The sequence below is a fragment of the Bos taurus genome, chromosome 1 (genome assembly GCF_002263795.3).
Source record: "Bos taurus isolate L1 Dominette 01449 registration number 42190680 breed Hereford chromosome 1, ARS-UCD2.0, whole genome shotgun sequence".
NCBI lineage: Eukaryota > Metazoa > Chordata > Mammalia > Artiodactyla > Bovidae > Bos > Bos taurus.
Genome location: NC_037328.1, coordinates 21371480 through 21381011, shown reverse-complemented (window position 1 = coordinate 21381011; position 9532 = coordinate 21371480). Strand labels below are relative to the sequence as shown.

General features: G+C 41.1%; 1 pseudogene; it reads left to right on the top strand.

The window, feature by feature from the left end:
• Positions 1–5893: 5893 nt before the first annotated feature.
• On the top strand, positions 5894–7889 carry LOC112447020 (small ribosomal subunit protein uS2-like; annotated as a pseudogene).
• Positions 7890–9532: the final 1643 nt, after the last annotated feature.

The following is a 9532-nucleotide window of genomic DNA, read 5'->3' as shown; positions in this document are numbered from 1 at the left end:
CTAGAAAGCTCTCCTTCCCTCAGACCTACTGTCACTCATAACCCAACTCATCTTTTAAATGATTAAATAGAATCAGTGTTTCTTGGTTTAAAAAGAAAAGGAAGAAAACAGTCCTATACTAGTTAGTTCTCATTACCTTAAAGTAAGCTAAAATCATACTATGTTTCAAAAAGCAAATTTTAACTATAAAAATTATTTTAAAACCAGCTTTCTGTTTTTGGCATTTAGCACCTGGCAAACAAAAACACTGAAGTGTATACAATAAAGAGACTTGAGGTGGAAAATATTTAATTAAGAGCTCAGTTTTGGAGACTGTGTGAGGAACTTGTGAATATCCATGTGGAACTGTTTGTTAAGTAGGCAGATATTAAGTTTGTAATTTTTACAGAGATAGCACAAAAGTTATGGGACTAAATGTCATTATCTGAAAAGTGAAGATACATAGAAAAAAAGTTCTCTGGGGTAGAGTGACTTAGAGACCATCAAAGTAAAGCAGAAATGAGTTCCTAAAAGGAGACTGGGAAGGAAGGTCTTGACATGGAGTGAAGAAAAGTCTTTCAGGAAGGAAGGGATGATCATTTGTAACAAAAGCTGTTTGTGGGACAAAAGCTGCTTACAGGTAAGGCTATATCAGCACTGAGAATTGCCTATTGAATTTGGCTGCATAGAGGTAACTGGTGACCTTGAACAAACAGTCCTTGTGGAGAAAAAGAGATAAGAAGGAGAATGGAGTAGGTTCAAGGGAGTGAGGCAAACCAGGAATTATAGACAATGGGTAGAGACAATTGTTTTTAAAAGATTTGGCTATAAGAGGGAGCAGAGAAATGGAAAATGTCGCTGAAGGAGATGTGGAATCATGGTGAGCTTGTTGTCCTTTTTTCCCCCTTCTTCTTCTTTTTTAATGGAAGAGAGAGGGGACAATTGCAGGAGTGAAGGCTTTGAACAGGTGACAGGTGATAAGAGACATCATGTTTAACGACAGGAGGGAATACAGGATATATGATTACAGATGAAGGTTGTCAGATTGGTATTTTTTTCCCATGAAATAAGTAATAATTTCATCAGTTAAAAATGAGAAGAAAGGGGGAGTTGTCAGGAGCTTTGGTAAAAAGGAGAATATGCTTGAAATAGTTATGTGAGAGCAAGAGATTGAACTGACTTGGAGAAATTTCACAAACTCTCTTCCTAGACAAGTCAGATACCTATACAGGGAATTCAGACTGATAAAAAAAAATTGGGGCCTTTTTTTGGTAAATTTTACTCCACTGAAAAAGTGAGAAATCCCGACTAGTTTCCATTCTTCGTGAACTGCATCCAGAAGTTCAAGTGGTTCAAGTGAAGTCACTCAGTTGTGTCTGACTCTTTGCGATCTCATGGACTGTAGCCTACCAAGATCCTCCGCCCATGGAATTTTCCAGGCAAGAGTACTGGAGTGGGTTGCCATTTCTTTCTCCAGGGGATCTTCCCGACCCAGGGATCGAACCCAGGTCTCCCACATTGCAGGCAGACTTTACCATCTTTGCCACCAGGGAAATCAAGTACTAGACTTCAAATTTTACCTTCTTCATTGTCCCATAGAATTTCAGGGTTTCAAGGTACTTCAACTAAGATTATGTATGTGGAGGCTCAGTTGCTTCAGCCATGTCCAACTCTTTGCGAACCTGTAAACTGAATCCCACAAGGCTCCTCCGTCCCTGGGATTCTCCAGGCAAGAACAGTGGCATGGGTTGCCATGCCCTCCTCCAGGGGATCTTACCAACTCAGGGATGGAACTCAGGTCTCCTACATTGCAGGTGGATTCTTTACCACTGAGCCACCTGGGAAGCCAAACTAAGAATATAGCCCTATTTAAATTTATGTCTATTTAAGCCTATACTTACAGAGCAATTCAAGAAACCACCAATGTGATTGAGTTACACAGAGGCAACCCTGCTTCCCAGGACTTGCCAATTGAAACCACAACCTTAAACAAAGGGTAGAGGTAAAGAACCTTCCTGCCAGTGCAGGAGACATAGGAGACATGGGTTCAATCCCTGGGTTGGGAAGATCTCCTGGAGGAAGGCATGGCAACATACTCCAGTATTCTTGTCTGGAAAATCTCCATGGACAAAGAGGATCTTGGTGGGCTACAGTCCATAGGATTGTAAAGAGTTTGACACAGCTGAAGTGACTTAGCACACACACCCATCTCTGACCCACAATTGGCCTGACGAGTGAGACAAGATATCAAATTAACATAGAGTGACTCAAATGAGGAAACCCTACATTATAATATACCAAAATAACAATCATTTAAACTTGGATAATGTTAATGATTTGTTACAACATCATTTGTTACAACATACTGTCAGTGAGTACCTCAAACTAAAAGAAAACAAAAGACAAAAATAAAACTTTCTTTGTAATGTCTGGAAGAAAAAATATCATTTTCCTTCTACCCTTCCAGGTTCTTGGCTGGATCTCTGTAACAAAAGGCAGGTTAATTAGAGGAAAGCATACAAATGTATTTAGCTTAAAAATATGTTTTATGTGACACAAGAGCCCTCCTGAGGAAGTGAAGACACAAAGAAACAGATAAATCTGCATGTTTTTATGCTGAATTTGATGAAGAGTGACAAGTTGTAGAAATATGTCGTAAGATGAAAAAGATAGGAACTCAGTGCAGGAAACTGGGAGAATCTTAGCAAGACCTATTCATTCACATTCAAAAAGAAGGACATTCCTTACCTCCTGGTATAGAGAGGGCACCTTTAGGACTTCCCTGGTAGTCCAGTGGTTAAGAATACACCTGCCGATGCAGGCGACATGGGTTCAATCCCTGGTCCAGGAAGATTCCACATGCCGTGGAGGAACTAAGCCCGTATACCATAACTACAGAGCCTGCACTCTGCAAGACAAGCCACCACAACGAGAAGCCTGAACCTCACAGTTAGAGTAGCTCTCACTCGCCACCACTAGGGAAAGCCTGTGTGCAGCAACAAAGACACAGGGCAGCCAGAAATTAGTTGATTAATTAATTTTTTTTTTTAAAAAAGAGGGGGCACCTCTCACTTGAGGTCATTGTGACCTGCTTCAGAGAAGAGCAAAGAGTCTTTCTAGCACATTTCATTTCTCAAATTCCTTCAACTTAAACTATTCAAGTGTGCATCCATATTTGGAGGTAGCATATTCTAAACCCCATTAGTAACAGTACGTTCCCCAAAAGCTTCAATAATCACAATAATCCTGAGATTGTGACGCTAAATGTGATTTTAAAAGTAGTTGAAATTAAGAAACAAAAGTGAGTAGTTTCATAAAGTTTCATTGTACGGTGAAATGCTGAACTTGATCAGAGTATCCAGATATCCTGAGTTATTCAAATAAACATATTAATCCCCCAAATAAATCTACAGAATAAAATAAGAACAAACATTACTCTTGATTAATGTGAGTAGAAATAATATAACCTCTGAGGAAGATTTCATGAAATTGGCAGTGATTGCTATTGCTATGTTTATTAGCTGAGAAGCAGCAGTTTCATAAATAAAATTACTAAAGACAACATTCACTGTGTCAACAGTGAAAACTGACAAAAATCAAAACATTAACCTTCAACAAATATTAAATATTGACAATTTTCCTAATGTTTTAAAATATTTTTCAATGATAAGATATTTAGTTCCAGTAGGACATTTTTAAATCTTGTGTTTAATTACTGTGTGTGCCTACAAGTTTAGAAATCTACAGTTGTGTATAACTAAGGCTTCTGGGTTCATTCTAACAGATGAAAACCTTGGAAGTTGCCACTGCTGTCCCTACAACAAGAAAAAGCTAACCCAACTGAAAAGCCATGTCTGCTCTTCAATCCATCAGAGAACTGAGGTTTCAGGACAAATTGCCAGGCAAAAGTCTGAAGAGCCAAATTCATCCAGAGAGACACAGGTAAGACTTGCTGACCTGGACCAAAAGCTGCTGGAGCCATAAACTGGTAGGAACAACACGGAAATGCTAATTTTGTTAAACAGCTGGAAACTGAATATGGACGATGGACGAGCGTAAAGAGTGAGAACTCCTAGGGCTGCAGTTTTACAACGGCCCCCACATTTTCATGGGCTTTGAGTTTTTGAATCTCCACTAGGTTCTCATTGTGACGATCCAAAAAAGATCCCTGTGGCTCTGGCAGGGAAGGAGAGAGTAATCACTGTGAAATAAACCAACAGTCTAACCATAACAAAGGATATTCTCCTGGCAAAAGGACTTTTTTCTGAACCATATCCCAGTTGAAGGTTTTTCCAGTAGTCAAGTATGAATGTGAGAGTTGGACCATAAACAAGGATGAGCACCAAAGAATTGATGCTTTTGAACTGTGGTATTGGAGAAGACTCTTGAGAGTCCCTTGGACTGCAAGGAGATCAAACCAGTCAATCCTAAAGGAAATCAGTCCCAAATATTCATTGGAAGGACTGATGCTGAAGCTGAAGCTCCAGTACTTTGGCTATCTGATCTGAAGAGCTGCCTCATTAGAAAAGACCCTGATGCTGGGAAAGATTGAAGGCAGGAGAAGGAGCCGACAGAGGATGAGATGGTTGGATGGCATCACAGGCTCAATGGACATGAATTTGAGCAAGCTCTGGGAGATGGTGAAGGTCAGGGAAGCCTGGCATGCAGCAGTCCACGAGGTCACAAAGAGTCAGACACGACTGAACAACTGAACAACAATAATTCCGGTTGGTGGAAAGGAATCCCTTCCCACTCCAACCATTCCCCTCACCCCACTGGCTTCCTGTTTCTTCTTTTTTGGTTTTTCAGTCACCAAGTCATGTCTGACTCTTCGTGACTCCATGGACTGCAGCACACAATGCTTCCCTGTACTTAACCATCTCCTAGAGTTTGCCCAAGTTCATGTCCATTGCATCAGTGATGCCATCCAACCATCTCATCCTCTGTTGCCCTCTTCTTCTTCTGCCTTCAATCTTTCCCAGCATCAGGGTATTTTTCAAGGAGTCAGCTGTTCACCTAGAGAGGGAAAACAAAAACAAAAACATAGTCAACAGGGATCAGAGGTTCAAGGAAATAGGTTGGAAAGGCTGCAGCCAGGGAAGGGAGTACATGGAGGTGGGCAGGTGGGTGATGCTGTATCACAAAGAAGCACCTGTGAAGGTTACAGTTCAAGGGCAAGGCTGATTAAAACACTGAAATTTAATTGAAGGATTATAGAATGCTCCCCTTGCCCATGCAATACTACCACACCAACAGGGCTCCAGTAAAACAGTGGATTACATCTCTTAGTCCTACAAGAAGCAGACTTCCTCTGAAGAGGCATTCTCAGGGAAGCCCAATGTCCAGAGGAAAACCAAAACAAGGAGGTTTGATGAATATGAATCTTCTAGAAACTATTGCCCCAGCAAAAATTAATGTAAATCTTCATCCTAAAGCCCTCTTTACCTCATTCTAATTATGCATGCACATCATATTTACCTCTCAACAAAAATTACAAGGCCTTCCAAAGGCAATTAAAAACACAGTATGAAGTGAAGACAGAACAAGCATTAGAACTCAACTCAGATGTGACACAGATTTGGGGATTACCAGACGTAAGCTGCTGTCCATGGGGTCGCTAAGGGTCGGACGCGACTGAGCTATTTCACTTTAACTTTTCACTTTCATGCCTTGGAGAAGGAAATGGCAACCCACTCCAATGTTCTTGCCTGGAGAATCCCAGGGACGGGGAGCTTGGTGGGCTGCCGTCTATGGGGTCGCACAGAGTCAAACACGACTGAAGTGACTTAGCATCAACAGCAGCAGATAGAACTGAAAATAACTGTGATTAGTCTTTCTTTATATGCTGCCTGATGTGAAGAGCTGACTCATTAGAAAAGATCCTGATACTCGGAAAGATTGAAGGCAGGAGAAGAAGGGGATGACAGAGGACGAGATGGTCGGATGACATTACAGTCTCAAAGGACGTGAGTTTGAGCAAGCTCTGGGAGATGGTCAAGGACAAGGAAGCCTGGAGTGCTGCAGTCCGTGGGGTCACAAAGAGTCGGACACAACTGAGCAACTGAACAACAAATGCCACCCAGAGAGGAGTCCACACAACACTGTTCTGGGTTCTGTTGTAACTTAGAGGAAAACTTTCACAATGTTCAGAGCCCTTGGTTTCCTGCAAATAAAAGCAGAAAGTGTCCTCAAATTCCTCTCAGCAGAAACCCACTTCAGTCAGTTCAGTTCAGTTCAGTCACTCAGTCGTGTCCGACTCTTTGCGACCCCATGAATAGCAGCACGCCAGGCCTCCCTGTCCATCACCAACTCCTGGAGGTCATTCAGACTCACGTCCATCGAGTCAGTGATGCCATTCAGCCATCTCATCCTCTGTTGTCCCCTTCTCCTCCCGCCCCCAATCCCTCCCAGCATCAAAGTCTTTTCCAATGAGTCAACTCTTCACATGAGGAAACCCACTTAGGTGACACCAATCCTGACTTCTAAATGGAATAGTCAGAAAAGGCAAGGGATGGAAAGCATGAGTGCTCAGTTGGGGCCAACTTTTTGGACCCTGTGGACTGTAGCCCACAGGCTTCTCTGCCCATGGGATACTCCAGGCCAGAATACTACAGTGGGTTGCCATTTCCTCCTCCATGGGATCTCCCAGACCCAGGGATCGAACCCACATCTCCTGTATCTTCTGCATTGAAAGTAGATTCTTTACTCACTGAGCCATAGCATCTATATCACAAATCTGAAGAAAACCTGAGAGAAGCTGGCAGCTGGTGCTATTGTTGCCTTTGAAAACCCAGCTGACGTCAATGGCATATCATCCAGGAATACTGACCCACGAGTGGAGCTGAAGTTTGTTGCTGCCACAGAGTGACTCCTGGAACTTGGCACCAGATCCAGGCTGCCTGGAGCTGACACTTCTGGTGGTTACTGATCCCGATACTGACAACTAGCCTCTCACAGAGGCATCTCCTGCCTTCTCTTGCTCTGTGTGACACAGACTCTCCTCTGTGCTATGTGGACATGGCCATCCATGCACCAACAGTGGAGATCACTCAGCAAGTCTGATGTGGTGACGCTGCCCTGGAAGTTCTGTGTATGCATGGCACCATCTCCCAGGTACACTCATGGGAGGTCATGCCTAATCTCTGCTTCTACAGAAATCCTAAAGAGATTGAAAAAGATGAGCAGGGTGCTGCTGGAAAGGCTGGGACCAAAGAGACATTTCAGAATGAATGCACTGCCCCAGTTTCTGAGTTTACTGCTACTCGACCTGAGGTTGCAGCTTGGTCTGAAGGCAAGCAGTGTGCCTTTTCAGCAGTTTTCTATTGATGACTAGTCTGCAGTTCCCACCGCTCACCACTGAACATGTAGGAACAGCTACTGAGTGGCCTTAAACTGATTTTGTCCACAGACTCTTATACAGAAAATGGAAATAAGATTGAGGAAAAACAAGCAATTTCTTAAAAAAAATTTTTTAATGAAACAAAATAACTGTGACTAATATGATAAGGGCTCTAAAGGGAAAGAGTGGACAACATGCAAGAGAGGTGGAAAATCTAAGAAAAAATTGAAAGGAAATGCAAGAAGTCAAAAAACACTGCAACTGAAACAAAAAAGAATGTGTCTATCGGAAGATGTGACATGGCGAGGAGAGAATCAGTGAGCTTGAAGACAGATAGATAGAAAGAGTTTAGTAAAAGTTTCTAAAGGTTGGAAGAGACATTAAAAGTTATCTCATATATCTTCTCAATTTCCTTTTGAAAAATTGTATATAAAATACCTTCTCTTTTCTGATGGTATACCAATGATATAAGTAATTACCTAACTCTTGCCATTACGACTATTGCAAATACACAGAAGCTTATCATTTGACATAACTAACATAGATGAAGCAACTTTAGGCACTTAAATATCATTTGCCTATAAAGAGCAATGCAACACATGTTTATAACACCAAGTTATAAACATTTATGACTTAATATGGAGAATTAGAGCAGGATTTATCCCACTACTGTATATTATCCTGACCAATTTTTTAAACACCTTTGCATTATCATTTTTTTCCTAATATACGTATAACTTTATTTATTTTAATTAATCTTTATTGGAGTATAGTTGATTTACAATAATTTGTTTGTTTCTGCAGTGCAGTGAAGTGAATCAGTTATATGTATATATATACCACTCTTTTCTTGGAGAAGGCAATGGCACCCCACTCCAGTACTCTTGCCTGGAAAATCCCATGGACGGAGGAGCCTGGTAGGCTGTAGTACATGAGGTCGCTGAGGGTCAGACACGACGGAGCGACTTCACTTTCACTTTTCACTTTCATGCATTGGAGAAGGAAATGGCAACCCACTCCAGTGTTCTTGCCTGGAGAATCCCAGGGACGGGGGAGCCTGGTGGGCTGCCATCTATGGGGTCGCAGAGTCGGACACAACTGAAGCGACTTAGCAGCAGCAACCACTCTTTTCTAGATTTCCTTCCCACTTAAGTCATCACAGAGCACTGAGTACAGTTCCCTGTGCTACACAGTAAGTTCTCATTTATTATCTATTTTTATACATAGTGTCAATGGTATATATATGTTAATACCAATCTCCCAATTTACCTTCCCACTTCCCTCCTTGGTAACCATAAATTTGTTTTCTACATCTGTGATTCTTTTTACTAAATGCCCTACATTCTTCATGCTATATTTTTTATACTTGGCTACTGCTACTTTGAGCCTTTCTTCTGGCATTAAGGATCAGTTGTCAAACATTGGAACTAAAAGCTCTGATTTATGGCCTTGCCTCCTTGGATTCCAGTATTTAACGTCACTCAGTCAGTGTCCAGTTTCAGTCCAGCTGGTCATGTGTGTGCATTAAGGTAACCTGCTTCCAAATATTCATGACACTGAACTATTGAAGGTCAAGTTACTGCTAAGAGGACTCATTTATATATTATAATGTCAGAAGAAGAAGAGTGCAACAGTTTTTTTAAGATTATTAGCTTCTCCTGGTTGCATTGAATAAAATTGATATTTAAGCTCATATTTACATAGTTCACATACTCAGATGTGAAATTCTGCACTAGTATAGAGGCATTTAAGAAGAGGTGGCCCCTGTCTTCAAGGCATGATCATGCTAGAATTGTGCTATTAGAATTGCCTTAGAAGTTTTTCTTAAATCCTATCGTTCAGGGTTGTTTGAGTAGAAGCCCAGAAAAATAACATTGGGTTGGCCAACAAGTTCGTTCGGGGAAAACATGAATGAACTTTTTTGGTCAACCCAGTATTTCTTAAGAATTCCTCATAATTTTAATGTGTTACCAGGATTAGAATTACTGAACTATATTGATAAAAATATCAGAGAGAAGTAAGTCAGAAAGGAAAACAGTATATTAATGCATATATTAATAACATTAACAGTATATTAAGGCATTCATATACAGTATATTAATGCATATATATGGAATTTAGAAAGATGGTAATGATGAGCCTATATGTGAGAAAGCAAAAGAAACACAGATGTAAAGAACAGTCTTTTGGACTCTCTGGGAGAAGGCGAGGGTG